We start from the raw sequence: 5,188 nt of genomic DNA, 5'->3' as shown, positions 1-5,188 counted from the left end.
GAAACGCTATCTTGAATCTAGTGCCGACAACCGGGCAGAACATTGAGAAGATTGAGGAGAGAATCGCCTCCAATCGACGATGAGCCTGAAGTGGCCGCTCCCGGATATGATGCTCAGGAAGACGATTCCTCTGCACCGCGGTCGTATACAAGTGAGGTGCAGCCGCCAACCGCCCTACCGGACGATGACGCGTCACATATTGTGGGATCGCAACCAGCACACCACGAAGAGATTGAAGCTAATCTGGGTGACGGTGATTTGCTGGCGTTATCAATCAGCTTTGTCGTCGAGTTCGGGTTCCCATGGAAAGCCGCCGAAGCTCCGCAGAAGCTAAAGGCCTATGTCCTTAAAAGGAGTGGTTTGCCTATGACAAAGTACATGTCAAAAAAAGGGCCGCTATTAACATGGACAGCGCAGGATTTTATTTCTAGTGCGACACGTGCAAGACACTTGTTGCCGAAACATCAGGCCGCCTGGCTTACAGAAACGATGTACAGGGTATGTGCCCGAGATGCAGTGAGCGCTACAGCGGTCGTAAGACGCTGCTTGATGGCCATTTCTTTGTGAGTCTGCCCGTTGCAAAGGAAATAACTTCTCTCCTCGCTGAGGAAGAAGTTGCCACCGCTCTTACTCAACGGCTACAAAACATTGGCGATCGACACAGCAACACCGCTGCTGTGTCGACATTACTGATGCGCCAATGTACCAAGCGCTACGGCAAAAGTTTGCGAAAGACGATTTGACGGTAACCATCAACTCCAACGGTCGTCCAGCATTCAAATCTTCAAAATATTCTTTTTGGCCTGTCCAGTTAACACTGAACGAACTGCCTCCTCGTCTGCGCCACAAGAACGTCCTCATATCTACTTTATGGTACGGGTAGACACATCCAGACATGAACCGCCCGTTGACTGCTTTCGCGGACCAGATGCAACACCTGGCACATGAAGGAGTAACCTGGAATAACGGCACAGACACAGTTCAATCACAGGTATATGCTTTCTTCAGCGTTCTTTTTGCTTCTCGATCGCAATTTTATTACACAGGCTACTCAGCTTGCGTTACCTTTTCTGGCTTTGCATTAAGGCCAGAATACGAGAAAAAAACATTGCAAGAGCGAAATACCAAGTGGATAGGTGCAGCACAAATGCAGCCTAATTGTTTATGCTTCGACATCAAGCTGAACGCATTTTTCCAGCTTGATTTAAATGCGGAATTAATATACTCAGCAATAAAGACAGCCCGCGTTTTATTGCCGCAGAGCCTAGAAAACGATCTTACGCGCAGGCTTCATGTTTTGTATTTTTACGCGGAAACGAACTAGCATACCCTGCACCTACTCGTGCATGACTTCATTTATTTGCAGCTGCATTCAATGTGTTTGTAGTTTAGTTTTCTTAAGAATCCACTTTGGTTTTATTGCAGGTATATTGATCCAGCTGTACCGCTGATACTCCTGCAAGGCCTATTATGCAGAATATGCGGAAGTTCAATGGACACTGTGGTTGCGGATGGTGCCTACACCCAAGACCTCTCATCAAGGGTAGGCGTATTTCTTTCTTGCCTTTGTTAAAAAAGACGGTTTTGTGAGGAATGTTCTGAACTTTTTAATTTGGAAACCCCTATAATAACATTATTACATAGCTAAAAAGTTTTCACAAATAAGCACCAAGCTAAATAAATTTCTGTGCTTTGCGTACTTAGTTTAATACAGTGTTTAGTGCAAACAGTGTGCCTACTGCTTCTAAAGATGGTCCGGGGTTTCTGGAATAAAAATTTAGAAATGCCCTAAAAGTCTGATGTCGCCTTTCATGGCCTTAAAAAGTTTTCACATGTGTTAGCACATTCTCTGTTTATTTGAGCACACATTTATTGTAATAATGCATAATTAGCAGCCTTCCTGGATATGTGCTGATTTCTCAGCAGCCCAAGCTCCTCCTCTACTCCCAAAAGGTAGTTATTCTACCTTAGTCATTACATGGGGAAAAATGTTTTTTTTTTCGTTTTTTTAAGATGGTGCATGTAATATTCAAGGGTGGTCAATAGTCTTCTCAGAAAAACACAAAGTGATGTTGCTTCTTTCAAGGAACTTTCACAACCTTCTTAGTGAGCTAAAATCTTGCTTCCCTAAGGCCACCTGGTTGTTTTTTTCGCAGGTATAGTCGCCCGTACTATTGTAATTGTTAGATTCTTTTCACCTTCATCTCTTTATGGCTACCTTCAAACAAACCATATATACCCGTCTTGATCCAATCACACATCTGCAAAATTGCCCCCTTTTATGGCTTGTGGGTGGTGTTCACTGGACAGTTGTCAACTACTTCAAGAATCCTGATTTTCATTCTGGTTTGTGAATGAAAGCTGCAGCAAAACATGGATAAAATGGAAAGTTACTTGCAGGACAAAAACAGTATATATCATGCTACTGAGCAAAAGGCTCTTTTACGATCCTAAACGTTCTTATCATGGCCTGCATTATTGTGTAATTTTACTTTGTTTAAAGGTGCAGCTGCTACACGCATCTTTCTGGTGGCTGCACCTACTTTATTTGTTGTTTCATATTGTTATCCCAATCAGGAACAATCAAGTATCCCCTTGGCAAGCCAGCAGAAGACATAAATGCAGAAGATACTGTCTTACACATGAGTGCTGCAGCCACAAAGAACAAGATTGTTAAAGGTGTGAAGAGGCGAACACCTTTGATGAATTTGGCTCACCTTGATACAATCTGGGGATTTACGCCAGATTACATGCATTGCGTACTTCTTGGTGTGACACGGCAGCTAACATAGATTTGGCTGACAAGTGTGGGGAAGATATACTACATAGGTCGTCCAGCACTCCTCAAGGTAGTCGACAAACGGCTCTGCAGTATAAAGCCTCCCTCATTCTTTCAACGTTTGCAACGCTCTCTCTTGCTGCGAAAGTATTGGAAAGCCACCGAGTGGTAACACTGGCTGTTGTGCTTATCCCTAGATCGCATAGATGGCGTTTTGCGGCGACCATTTTTCAGCCACTTTGGTTTGCTTGTGAAGGGAATCCTCCTCTTGTTGCAAGATAAAGTGAGCACTGAAGACATTGCTGTCAGCATGGACTGTCTCGTGATGTTTGTTGTTGGTGTGCAGTTTCTCTATGGCAAGAAGCATATGACGTTTAACGTCCACCAGGTTCTCCACCTACCCAAAAGCGTGTTGCACCAGGGGCCTCTGTGGGCCCACTCATGCTTTGCCTTCGAGTCTAATATTGGCCTTATAAAGGAGCTGGTGACCTCTGCCAAGGGTGTGCCTTTCCAAATTGTAGAGCGCCCTATGATAGCTAGCTCTTTCAGCAGCGTGAAGGCATTGGTTCTCCTCAGACACAACGGTTTTTGAGCAAAGGGAACTTCTCAAACCAAGCACCTGTTTTGCTTGGCAAGCCACGGCAGGTAGCTTCTCAAGTACTTCTTAACCTGGTTGAGAGCCAGGTTGGCTACATCGTTAGTGGCCCTGTGCTGGAGCATGACAGAGTCACTACTGTGTCTCAGTATGTTTTTCACAGTGAACAGTACAGAAGCCCCATTAAAACTTACTGTACAGCTGCAATGCTGTCATTAGGCAAATGTGTAAAGATCAACCACCTGCCGTCCTTTGAGGATACGCCGGGGCAAGTACAGGTGTTTGCTGTGACATCGAAATTTTCTACAGTTCTAGCACACAAGACGGTACACATCATAAAAGCACAGCAAAGTCCATGCAAGCAGCTGGTTGAGGTGGCACCTGGTCCTGTACCCAGTGTCTACATGAAGGTCAGAATGATGACCTGCTTTATCCTACTTCTTTCTAGGGCTTTTATCTGTTACTAAGTGCCATCTCAAACCATTTATTGCACCATTTTGCCAGAGGAAATCACCTTTATGTTGCTGTATTGCTGTATGGCTGCAATTTTGTGAGGACAACTGTCAGCAACTAATCAGTGCTTGATAATGTGCTAAACAGTGCACACACACTGCTAATTTGTGTTTATTGATTGTACTAATTTTATATATTCTGTTACCTGCTTGTACATTATTTTGATAAATGTTGAAGTGCTGCAAGTTGATGCTTCAGTATGTGCTATTTTCTCTTACATGTACATGCTATGGCCACATATTTAAGGCATTTACATATATTATGTACAGAATAATAAATGCTTATCGGATAATAAAATCACCATTCATTCTTGTTTGAATAATTAGCCACTGTGACTTGCGGACGAGGAGTCTGTTCCCCCAGCTGGATCTGTACATCTACACTTCTGTGCTGCATACTGCACACTTCCGTGCTGTACTACTGTTAATTATATCACGTTTATTTATAAATAACTTTGGTTTTGTTGTTCTCATGCCGGAAGTACGCAAGAGCCGGGTGACGTTTGCGAATAGGGCGGACTCAAACTGCGTTCCGCGATCCGTAGTCACGGTTGCTGGCACTCCGAAGCGGGCTACCCAGTGGTAGATAAATGCGCGGGAGGCGGTATCAGCAGTCCTATCTGGAATGGGCACGGCCTCCCGCCATCGCGTGAAGCGATCGATGCAAGTTAGCAAGTAGCTTTTCCCCTGACATAAGGGAAGTGGTCCCACAATGTCAACACGCACATGTGCAAATCGAGAGTCCGGCAGAGGGAAGGATCCCAAGGTGGTCACGGTATGTAGCTGAACACTAGAGTGCTGGTATGCGAGGCGCTCTCGTGTCCAGTCTCGGACATCCTGGTTTATTTCTGGCCACACAAACCTCGCTGTGCATCGCTTTGTGTGGCTCGAATCCTCGGATGCGCCAGGCTGTGCAGCGAGCCACAAATGCTGCGACGGAGGTTCGAGGGGGCGAACGGTAGGTCCCTGCCTGTAGACGTGTCGCAGCATACGGACCCTGTGGGTTATGCCAACCATTGCAGCTTCAAGGCGTTGGCTGAAGACGTCAGTAGACGCTTCAATTCACCGTCACTGCGTTGAGCCGTTGTTAGTGTGGTGAAGTCCACGCCGCTCGGCAGACTGATGGAATTCACTGGACTGCGCGAAAGAGCGTTGGCAGCAGCATTATCCCTGTCCCGCTGACATGGCGTACATCTGTTGTGAATTCTCCGATGTATGACAATTGGCGGAGCTCCTGTGCTATGTACGCACCAGGATCGGAGTTCGCACGCAATGCGTACGTGAGAGGCTGGTGATCCATGA

At 45.7% G+C, this 5,188-nt stretch overlaps 1 pseudogene; it reads left to right on the top strand.

Moving 5' to 3' along the window:
- The first annotated feature begins 2,582 nt into the window (after window positions 1-2,582).
- LOC144168098 (uncharacterized) lies at window positions 2,583-4,926 on the top strand (annotated as a pseudogene).
- Window positions 4,927-5,188: the final 262 nt, after the last annotated feature.

This window comes from Haemaphysalis longicornis, unplaced genomic scaffold (genome assembly GCF_048455015.1).
Source record: "Haemaphysalis longicornis isolate Haplotype H1 unplaced genomic scaffold, Haemaphysalis longicornis Haplotype H1 scaffold_2, whole genome shotgun sequence".
NCBI lineage: Eukaryota > Metazoa > Arthropoda > Arachnida > Ixodida > Ixodidae > Haemaphysalis > Haemaphysalis longicornis.
The sequence above is the reverse complement of the archived record's forward strand: the minus strand, read 5'-3'. Positions and strand labels throughout refer to the sequence as shown.